The following is a 12,475-nucleotide window of genomic DNA, read 5'->3' as shown; positions in this document are numbered from 1 at the left end:
CAGGTGGGTCCAAGGCCTCTCTCCAATGGGTATGGGTTGTAGGAAGCCCATTGGAAGGTGTCGTGGTGTCTTACTCATAGAACACACGTAACAGGCAGCTACAAAGGCAGCTACATCAGCGTGGAGACTAGGCCACCAGAATTGTTGGGAAACAGCCCAAATGAGTTGAATTCTTCCCTGAGTGGCCAGAAGCCTTGGGAGAATGGTAAGTCTTGAGCACAGCAGTGCAAAGACTCTCAGGGACAAAACAGCAGTCACAAGGTGTCTCAGGAGGAGCGGCAAGAATTCTGTCACCCAAAGGTGAAGTAAAACTTGTAGGAACTGTAGCCAGAATACGATCGGGAGATATCACAGGAACAGGAACTGACTCCATCTTGGAAGCAGAGGAAAACTGTCTCGACAATGCATCAGCCCTTACATTCTTAGTACCGGGTAAGAATGAGACTATATAATTGAAGCTTGACAAGAAAAGAGCCCATCGCGCCCTTCTGGGAGAGAGGCGTTTAGCCTCAGATAGGAATGTGAGAGTCTTATGGTCAGTCAGAATGAGAACCAGCACAGTGGGACCTTCAAGGAGATGCCTATATTCTTTAAGGGCTAAAATGATCGCTAACAGCTCTCTGTCCCCAATCTCATAATTGCACTCCTCAGGTGACAATTTCTAGGAAAAGCTACAAGGATGCATAGCACTCTCAGAGGTAGGACGCTGAGACAGAAGGGCGCCAACTCCAGTCTCAGATGCATCAACCTCAAGGATAAAGGGTAATATAGGATCAGGATGTGCCAACACAGGAGCAGAAACAAAGGCAGCTTTGAGACTCTGAAAGGCCTTAATGGAATCCGGAGACCAATTCTGTGGGTTACCGTCCTTTCTGGTCATATCAGTCAGGGATTTGACCAGAGATGAGAACTCACGAATAAACTTCCGATATTAATTTGCAAAGCCAAGAAAACGTTGCAGTGGACGTAAATCCAAGGATCAAAGCCACTGTATGACTGCCGAAAGTTTCTCTGGGTCCATCAAAAAACCAGCAATGGAAATGACATAACCCAGGAATTGAACCTGTTCACGCACTTCTCCAATTTACAATACAGGTTGTTTTCTCTCAGCCTCTGAAGCACACAACAGACGACTGTGTGGTGGCTCTCTAGGGAATCTGAAAATATAAGGATATCGTCGAGATAAACCACCACACATAGCTGCAACAACTCACAAAGGACATCATTGATAAATTCCTGAAAAACTGACCGAGTGTTACAAAGGCCAATGGGCATTACGAGGTACTCATGTTGGCCTGTGCTGGTATTAAACGCAGTTTTTCATTTGTTGCCCTCTTTGATCCTCACAAGATTGTATGCCCCTCTCAAGTCAAGCTTTGTGAAAACCACTGCTCCCTTGAGGTGGTCAAATAACTCTGTAATCAACGGAATCGGATAAGCATTCTTAATCATGAAATGATTGAGACCCCCATAATCAATACAAGGTCTCAGTTTATCACTCTTCTTCGTCACAAAGAAGAAACCAGCACCAGCAGGAGACGAGGATTTGCTGGTGAATCCACAAGAAAGTGCGTCAGCGACATATTCCTCTATGGCTTTGTCCTCTGAGACAGACAAAGGGTAAACCCGGCCATGAGGGGGTATGGCACCAGGTTGAAGGTCAATTGTGCAATCATATGACCGGTGTGGAGGCAAACTTCCAGCTTGACCTTTGTCAAAGACATTGCTAAAATCGTGGTACTCCTCCAGCAGGGAGGAGAGTGAAGAGGTACACAAGACCTTAACCACTTTCTGAAAACATTACTGCATTGTGGCGACCAGGAAAGAACTTCAGCACGAAGCCAATCAAAAGAGGGGTTGTGCCTCTGCAACCAAGGATAACCACCGTAAAATGAGGTGAGGAAATGACTTGGATTATCTCACGGTGAAGAATGCGTTACCTGGTGGTGAAGCGCGGTATTGTAAATAACCTTGATTGTGTGGCCTTCCTCCATTAGAGTTGTATCCCCAATTATCATTCTGGCCATAGTACGGCCTCTTGGTATTTTGTGCCTGTCCCTGCCCAGCACCTTGTTCTCTTTCAGGGTACTGGTACATAGTGCATTCCTTATTAGGCTGAGGGCCTGGTTGTTGAGAATAGTTTCTCGGAACTTGTGGGGTTTTGGGCCCGGTGTTTCTGTCTCCTGTGTTACTGTCTCCATTTACAGGTGGTCCTTGAGTGGTTCCATTGTTTATGGCACTCACCGTCGCTTGCCATCTAAAGACCTGCTTCTTTTGATAGTCCCCCAAATCACAAAGATATTTCTTCTTCTTAGTATTTTTATTTTCAAGGTCCCTTTTCTGCATATTCTTATGGAGTTCCCCCATATGTTTAGCGTATTCTGTGGACTCTTTGAAAGGCTCAATCTTTTCGCAGATTTCCTTAATTTGACTTTCTATAAACTTCATTTTTGCTGCTTTCTTTTTATTAAAAATTCCATAATCCCTACCTTTTCCATTAAAAAATGCATATCACTCCTCAATATCATTCTCTCCTGTTAATCCATCGTTTATTGGTATATCTTATCTAAGTTTTCTGGGTAGCATATTGTCTTTTTAAATATTTTTCTATGGTGGATAAGTCCCACCAGATGTTACTCTTTTTATCCATATTATGTCCCAGCTCAGTAAACCAGTGTGTGACATCATTATCTGTCATGGTTATGCAATAGAGTTTTCTCTGTCAGCTTACCTGTCTTCATGTGTTCATCTCTAGAGACCAGCTGCCTCTCACCTGACTGGTTTTATAACCTCTCCTCTAAGCATGGCCCCACCCCAGGCCCTATCAGGGAACCCTATATTAACCTGTGCACTGCAAGCCAGCAGTGCTGATCAACCATTTTGTGTTAGATTCCGTGTGTACTTGCTGTGTTTCCTACGTCTGATTCCTGTTACCGACTTTGGCCTGTTCTAGACTCTCCCTGTCTGCTTGTTACCCTGACCTTTGGCGTGTCATGTTATCCTTGTCTGCTAGTCGCCCTGACCTTTGGCTTACCCCTTACTTCCCTGTCGTTCCAGCCTGCTGCCTCCTTCCTCTTCTCCTGTAGTCTACAGTGAGCTGTGAGACCCTGGGGGCCGCGACCTGGAGCCAGACTGCAGCGCAGTCCATCCTCACCACTAGAGGCTCTGGTGAACACCCGCTGGCTCTTAGACTCCGCGCCCTGGGGAATCTATGCTCTAGATCCCACTGGGATCCATGTTAGTTATCCTGTAGACCTGCTTCCTGAACCTTCCAGGGTTCAATCCGCAGCAGTCAGTCCTTAGCGGTGCACTTCCGACTCCTACAGAGTGCATCTGTCACCTGGTCCCAGGTGACCTGACATTATCTTTATTAGTGGTGTCAGAGAATAAATCCTCTAAATCCAACTCCCTGTTATCAAAGAATGCAAATGGATCCATGGGACTGCAAGCAGGTATATGGGATAGGTAAAAGCTAAAAAACACAAAGAATCCTGCGAGCCTCTAGCCAGATGCCCAGTAAATATATAGAGAAAGGAAAGCTGCTGGCGTTAAACATGTCTCACAAATCGTGCAAACATAAATGAGTAAATACTACGCTGCGCTATAAATATGATCTCATTAAAAATAAAATTATAAAAGGTATTGGATCAATATAAAATACAGCAGCTAAAAATAGATTATTAAATAACTAAATTGAAAAGGTAGGTATTGTGCACTATACACCCAATAATTGGATACCAAATGCATACATAACATAAAAACACATAAATGTTGACCAATGGTGAAGTGCCAGTAAATAATAAAAAATAAAAAATAAGGGAGTGGAAACTCAAATGCACAGTAAATATAGATTGGGGACAGAAAGTATTCAGACCCCCTTAAATTTTTCACTCTTTGTTATATTGCAGCCATTTGCTAAAATCATTTAAGTTAATTTTTTTCCTCATTAATGTACACACAGCACCCCATATTGACAGAAAAACACAGAATTGTTGACATTTTTTCAGATTTATTAAAAAAGAAAAACTGAAACATCACATGATCCTAAGTATTCAGACCCTTTGCTCAGTATTTAGTAGAAGCACCATTTTGATCTAATACAGCCATGATTCTTTTTGGGAAAGATGCAACAAGTTTTTTACACCTGGATTTGGGGATCCTCTGCCATTTCTCCTTGCAGATCCTCTCCAGTTCTGTCAGGTTGGATGGTAAACGTTGGTGGACAGCCATTTTTAGGTCTCTCCAGAGATGCTCAATTGGGTTTAAGTCAGGGCTCTGGCTGGGCCAATAAAGAACAGTCACGGAGTTGTTTATGAACCCACTCCTTTGTTATTTTAGCTGTGTGCTTAGAGTCATTGTCTTGTTGGAAGGTAAACCTTCGGCCCAGTCTGAGGTACTGAGCACTCTGGAGAAGGTTTTCGTCCAGGATATCCCTGTACTTGGCCGCATTCATCTTTCCCTCGATTGCAACCAGTCGTCCTGTCCCTGCAGCTGAAAAACACCCCCACAACATGATGCTGCCACCACCATGCTTCACTGTTGGGACTGTATTGGACAGGTGACGAGCAGTGCCTGGTTTTCTCCACACATACCACTTAGAATTAAGGCCAAAAAGTTCTAACTTGGTCTCATCAGACCAGAGAATCTTATTTCTCAACTTCTTGGAGTCCTTCAGGTGTTTTTTAGCAAACTCCATGCGGGCTTTCATGTGTCTTGCACTGAGGAGAGGCTTTCGTCGGGCCACTCTGCCATAAAGCCCCGACTGGTGGAGAGCTGCAGTGATGGTTGACCTTCTACAACTTTCTCCCATCTCCCCACTGCATCTCTGGAGCTCAGTCAAAGTGATCTTTGGGTTCTTTTTTACCTCTCTCACCAAGGTTCTTCTCCCTTGATAGCTCAGTTTGGCCGGATGGCCAGCTCTAGGAAGGCTTCTGGTCGTCCCAAACGTCTTCCATTTAAGGATTATGGAGGCCACTGTGCTCTTAGGAACCTTAAGTGCAGCAGATTTTTTTTGTAACCTTGGCCAGATCTGTGCCTTGCCACAGTTCTGTCTCTGAGCTTTTCAGGCAGTTCCTGTGACCTCATGATTCTCATTTGCTCTGACATGCACTGTGAGCTGTAAGACAGGTGTGTGGCTTTCCTAATCAAGTCCAATCAATATAATCAAACGCAGCTGGACTCAAATGAAGGTGTAGAACCATCTCAAGGATGATCAGAAGAAATGGACAGCACCTGAGTTAAATATATGAGTGTCACAGCAAAAGGTCTGAATACTTAGGACCATGTGATATTTCAATTTTTCCTTTTTAATAAATCTGCAAAAATGTCAACAATTCTGTGTTTTTCTGTCAATATGGGGTGCTGTGTGTACATTAATGAGGAAAAAAAAATTAACTTAAATGATTTTAGCAAATGGCTGCAATATAACAAAGAGTGAAAAAGTTAAGGGGGTCTGAATACTTTCCGTCCCCACTGTATAGTGCTCATGTGAAAAAACATATAAATTCATAAAATTCCAAAAGTTCATAAAAGTCCATATATTATATATGTTAAAAAAATATAAGACAAGTATTAAAGTGTTTGTGTGCAAAGTGTCCTGCTGTGCTTCTAATCAATATGCTGAGTAGTCCATGCAATCAAAAACAACTTGGTAGGTGTTCAAATGTGCCAAGGTGTCCTCCCTTGAGTGATCCCCTAGGTAGTGAATCTTCTTATAGCCTAGGCCATCTTTATATAGAGCAACAATTCTTTTTTTCAGATCCTCAGAGAGTTCTTTGACATGAGGTGCCACGTTGAACTTCCAATGACCAGTATGAGAGAGTGAGAGCGATAACACCAAATGTAACACACCTGCTCCCCATTCACACCTGAGACCTTGTAACACTAACGAGTCACATGACACTGGGAGGGAAAATGGCTAATTGGGCCCAATTTGGACACCCCCACTCAGGGGTGCACCCACCCCTGCCGCCAGCGGCCCAGACATCAACCTTAGAGCGTGCGACTTAGTGATTAAGCTAAGTCTAAACACGCATGGGCTCAGAAGGGAAAAATTGCATCCAGGGCTCCTCAGTGAAATACCGGAAAGGTATGGGGGTGATGTGCGTCTCCTCCTATGGCAGGTAAACTGCTCCTCGTGCCATCCTGTCCCCTCCCTGAGGCGTATTCGATACAGGGAATTCGTATCTACTTCAGGGGGAATTGATCGGATGGCAGATGCCTCAATGATATATAGCGTCGGCGGCCATTTTGGTGTAGACCACGGACGCTCTAGTGTTAGCGAACAGACCTAAATACAATAGGGAAACACTGGCTGGATACCAAAGCTGGCAACATGGTATCCCTTATAAGTTCCCATCTACTCCATTATTCCTAAGACCTACGGTGATCAAATAGGTCCAAAATAGCTTGCAGCAAGATTGGTAGATAATTTAATAATAATAAACAGGATGGCACTAGGAGGATCGGCGCACCACCCTTAATAAAATACATAAATAAAGTTATATATTGAATCAGGCAAATAAATAATCTACAAAAAAGAATATGTAATCACAGAGAAAACATTTTAAAACCATTTTAAAAACGCTGGTTAAAATGCCTTTCAAATATAGCTACGGGACATCATAATAGGCAGTTTTATTGAGAATATTAACCATCATAATTAAATCAAAGCAGCCGGCTAAAAAAATTTAGACGAATAAAAAGTAACCAAGGAGACTCAGAACTTTTGAATAGACCACTAATAGGGAAATTATTGTATTAAGATTACTTTAAACTAATTAAAATAAGTAAATAAAATATATTAAATATTATAATAAAATGTAAAATATAATGAGTATATGAGGTGGATAAAACACAAAAAGCCTTAATGTCAATAGGTACATAGGTTAACTCCACATAGGCATATATATAATAATATATATACACATACGCTCATTGACAAAATATGTGATAAAATCGACACATAAAGCCCGGGTAATTCAAAGATAAATAAATACAAATAAAATAAATAAAATAAATAAATAAAAATACCACCCATGAACTAATAATTACTTAAAAAACATTTCAGATCAAATTCTTTATTTAACCCACCAGGTGCCAGTGAGCCCAACTGGTATATCCACCATGGTTCACGTTTGCTTATTTCCCTTACAAAGTTTGAACCTCTCCAGTGGCGTTTGGGGGTCTCTAAACCCCAAAATTGCATTCCTGCAGTACTCTTATTGTGGGCATCTCTAAAATGAGTGGAAAGGAAATGTTTATCAAAACCCTTTGTTATATTCCTAACATGCTCTTCCATGTGATCCTTAAGCGCCCTTATGGTTCTCCCAACATAGATAAGGTTACATAGACATTTCACTGTTTATACCACACCCACCGTGTCACATGAAATTAAATCTTAATAGTGTGTTCCTGGTTAGATTGGGGGTTGACAAAGGACTTAATTTTTCTTATATTACTTGGGACTCTTACATCGCCCACAGCCATGAAAGCCTTTTATGTCCCAGAACATTTTGGGCTTGGGTAGTGGAGGTTCCACTACGTTGTGCACTAGCCTATCCCTTAAATTGGGTGCCCTTTTGTACACTATCCTGGGTTTATCAGATAAACAACCCGTGAGGTGCACATCTTGTTTCAGGACATTCCAGTACTTCTGTATGATTCTCTAAATTTACTGGTACAGTAGTGAGACTCACAGGAAAAAGAGCTCCTGACTGTCAGCGACTGCTTCAAATGCTACAAAAAAACTGTTAGCGTAGGCAGGGGTCAGGACTGACTGCGAACGCTGCAGTTGTGTGTTGTGTTTTGTAAGTGACAGTGATCGATTGATACTTCACTTGGGTGGGCTGGGCTGGGCTGGGCGGAGGGACTAAACACAGGTTCTAGTAGGTATCTGGGCTGATCCCGCTAACACTGTGTTTTTGGGAACCCTAAACTGCTGGGGACGCTCGTATAGATCTGATCAGATATCGATCCGTTCGAACACTATACTACTAAGGGAGGTGTATGGTGCGTGCGTGGGTGTTAGCGCTACTGGCACTAATATGACGCTGCCTGGGGCAACGCAGACCCTATCTGACACTAAAATCTAACTGAAATCACCCACCAGGTGATCAGGGGGTTAAACCTTTATTGGGGGTCCCTAGACCTATCTGGGCCTACACGAAGTACCCTAACACTGATTTTTGTCACTATGACACCAGTACAGTAATCAAAAAAAAAATATGAACACTGCACTGGGTGACACAGTGACCACACAGTGAAGGGGTTAACTGGGGGGGTGATTGGGGGGTGGCAAGTGTACCTACGTGAACTGGTGTCAGTGTAGTGTTGGTGCACTTGCTCTGAGATGTCCTCTCTCTGGAGCGAAAAAACTTCCACACTTACACATGCAGGGGAAGGATCTCATTCGCCAGGAGCGATTAACAGGTCCAGGCCAGATACCACTGGCCTGGGGATTGATCAGTTCGGGATCGAATCTGATTGTTGCGGCCGCCGAGGGGCCACGCGCGATGTATAGCTTTGCGCAGCCTGGCCAACCTGCCGCAGTATAACTGCGGCGGCTGGTCCGGGACCAGTTAAAATTACCACATGCATTTATTTAATGATTTCCACTAGTGAATTGAGTAGAATGCCTTTTCATGTGGTATTTACTGAGAGTTTTCAGCGTTTTGCAGTAAATACTGCAAAACATCATAGTAAATTTGCAGGGATAAAAACCCTTTAAGTTTCCAAATATTTCCAATGCAGGAGGTCTATCCACCAAGCTGAGGTCAATTATGTCCCTTAAAGTATCTGCTTTTTTTCAAAAATTATATGAGGTTTCGCAGGAAGGTGTGGTCCTAATAACTTGTCTTGTACCAACGCTTTCTCAAAACTTTATTTATTTAACGGTGTTGCGTAGAAAAAGTAGATAAGAAGGCCCATTCATATAACTTGAATTTACCTGAGTTTTCATTTTAGGGGTTTTCTGTTTGATACCCATCAAATAATACAGGAAGTAAGGAGAAATTTCCTACATTCAGACACTGACAAGAAATTGGGTAAAACCCTTTTACACTCTATCAGAAACAAATTTACTAAATTATGTAGAGCAGTGGTCATCCACCCTGTCCTCAGGGCCCACTAACAGGCCAGGTTTGCAAGATAACTGAAATACATCACAGGTGATATCATTTGCTGCTCAGTGATTGCAGTATTCTAGTCTGCATCTCCCCAAGGTAATACATAAAACCTGGCCTGTTAGTGGGCCCTGAGGACAGGGTTGATGACCACTGATGTAGAGAACTGAGACTTGATTTTCTAAAGTGTAAATGAACCTGTGCTTGATATACTAAGGTTTAAGTGGAGGTGATCCTGTGTTTTTTAACCACTTGCAGACCACCCACCGTACATATACTGCGGCAGGGCAGCCGCTCTGTGCCAGATCACGTACCTAATACGTGATCTGAAACTTCCAGGTCTGGGGCGCACTTGCGCTGAGATCACACACACAGCGGGAGCCCAGCGGCGGGTACCACAGACTTAATCTCCGCCTGCACCCGCCGATTATACAGTACACAAGGCAACAAGTAAACAAGGTAGATTGCCGTCCTGTCAGTAGGGAAGGTATTGATCCTGTGTCTCTTCAAAGCAGGAACATAGATCAATGCCTTTCTCTAGTCAAAGCACCTCCCACACAGTGAGAAAGCACAGGCTAGGCACACATGTAACCCTTTGATCGCCCCTGATGTTAACCCCTTCCCAGCCAGTGTCATTAGTACAGTGACAGTGCATTTTTTTAGCACTGATCACAGTGTTAATGTCACTGGTCCCCAAAAAGTGTCAAAAGTGTCAGTTAGTGTCCCATGTGTCCACCGCAATATCACAGTCCTGCTATAAGTGATTGAGCGCCATCATTACTAGTTAAAAAAAAAATCCCATAGTTTGTAGACGCTATAACCTTTGCGTAAACCCATTAACACATACGCTTATTCAATTTTTTTTAACATAAATATGTAGCAGACTACATATTGGCCTAAATTGATGAAGAAATTAGATTTTTTACATTTTTTTTTACTGAATAGGTTTTATAGCAGAAAGTAAAAAATATATATACATTTTTTTTAATTGTCGGTCTTTTTTCGTTTATATTGCAAAAAATAAAAACTGCAGAGGTGATCGAATACCACCAAAAGAAAGCTCTATTTGCTGGAAAAAAAGACATTCATTTTAGCTGGGTAAAGTGTCAAACCACCGCACAATTGTCAGTTAAAGTAACAGTACCGTATCACAAAAAATGACCTTGTCATGAAGGGGGGGTAAATCCTCCGGAGGTCAAGTGGTTAATTATGCGATCATGTGAAGAAGAAGCTCAAGATTTTTAAAATGGCTGAAGAGAAAACAGAGTCCCTCATGTCATTTCACACCTGTATGTGTCCACATTCATGGTTTAAAAGATCAGGTTAGATTTTATTTACAATACATAATCTACACATACAAACTTAAATGTGAATGTAAAATCTTTTTTTTTTTTTTTTTTTTAATAACAAACATGTTATACTTACCTGCACTGTGCAGTGGTTTTGCACAGAGCACCCCCGATCCTCCTCTTCTCGGGTTCCCTGCCAGCGCCCCCCCCCCCCCCGTTGTGAAAAATCTTATAAATGTATGTTGTCAAATGTCCCCCAGTGTCGGTTTTGATGTAATGCGCTCATGTGCGTATTCGCACACACAGACATTGGTGGAAGACTATTGGCTGCGAAAACCTTCCTGTGGACATGGCAGATCTGTTGCTCTTTTAGGGATGTTAGTTTATGCCTCATCAAGAGATTGGCCACCTCATGGCGACTGCATTAATGACTCCGAGCATACATGTCTGCGTACATGGGAACTATAGCATAACTATATGAAAATTATGGCTCACTGAGCCATGGTTTTGTATGGTTCGGATCACTGGTAACAGTGGGAGTGTGCACACGGTCGTGTTCAAAGCCATGTGCTTGCCGCATGGTTTTGAACACCACCGTCTGCACACGTCACTACTGTATTTCTATTTGAATGTATACATGTCTTTGGTTCTGTATTCTCACATCCTGTTACATCCTTATATGGTCATTTCCTCTGTAGTGTTCATTTCCTGTGATGTCACTTGCAATGTAAGAAGTGACTGGCTGTTGGAACCATCACTTCCTGTTTGTGAAAGCTTTGATGTAATAAAAGCAGTCTCAGGGCGGAGTAAGGCAGTCATGCTGGGATGAGAATGTAAGAAGGAGCTGATGGGACCGGATGCCGGAGTGAGAGGCGGTGTTAGCGGCCTCCCTCTGGCCTGAAGCCTACGTGACTATCCCCACCAGCCCTATGGCTCAAGCCCAGCCAGAAGCTCTCTCGCCGGCTGCAAAGATTGTTTAGCTGCCTGGCTCCCCTCATCCCAGCTCAGGCTGTATATGCCACCGGAGCCCATAAGATAAGTGCCGCCAGCGATCCCCCAGTGACCCCCCTCCCTGGAGCGGCGAGGAGAGTGTGTAACGCCGGCCGTGATCGGAGGGTTGCCGGGGCGACGGATCCGACGCTAGTGGCTCTGACGGCGCTTGCTAAACAGCGGCGGGAGTAATCAGTGGGGAACGTCCCTGCACTGCCCAGATAGCCTGGCAGTATTAAGGTACCGAGTGCTTTGATTATAAAGGAGACAGACTGTTTCTTTTTTTTTTTTTTTTTTTTTTGGTCTTTTTCTCTCCCTTTTCTTGAATAGCCGCTTGAAGCAGAGGGGTTCTATCTGGTGATGAAAAAGCGGCTTGTCCCTGTGGGGGAGGGGGGTGCTGGCGGGAGTTGGGAAGTATAAATATAGCAAACGTCTATCTATGACAGAGAAAATAAAAGTCCGATAATACTGAATCACCCGTCAACCGCTGTACTAGGCGTTCTGCTAGGCTAGGTGCTAGCCCTGCTTGCAACTGAGTACTTGAAAGATACAACTGGGACTGTATTAATATCTTTGACCTGGGAAAGGGAAGGGGAAGGTTAATCTGATAAGCCGCTAAAACCCCACATTCATCCCCCTTTGGATTATACATTAAGCCATGACTAGAAAAAAGGGAGAGGAGCCGCAGCAACAGGAGAACAATAGCTCTCAAATTACCCGTGCATCAAAAGAAAAGGGAAATCAGGCAGCAGCAGCAGCAGCGGCCAAGCTGGAAAAATTTGCGCACCCCTCTGCCTCATCACCATCCAAAAGCACCCTCCAACAGCAGGAGAAATCCTACGCGGGGGGCCCTGGGGACAGGAAGAGTTTAGGAAAAGGGTCGTCGGTATCACACACGATAAAATCCGCGAGTAGTAAAGGCTTAGCGGGTGAACCCTCAGGAATGGCTACTAGCAATGCCGCCGAGCTAAATATACTCTTAACAGCGGAGCCGACATTGAAAGATGTTTTATGTGCTGTTAATTCCTGTAAAGCCTCCCTAAGTGAATTATGTGATCAGTTGAGGGGGTTAAA

The sequence above is a fragment of the Aquarana catesbeiana genome, linkage group LG11 (genome assembly GCF_042186555.1).
Source record: "Aquarana catesbeiana isolate 2022-GZ linkage group LG11, ASM4218655v1, whole genome shotgun sequence".
In the NCBI taxonomy this organism is placed as follows: Eukaryota; Metazoa; Chordata; class Amphibia; order Anura; family Ranidae; genus Aquarana; species Aquarana catesbeiana.
This window is presented reverse-complemented; position numbering follows the sequence as displayed.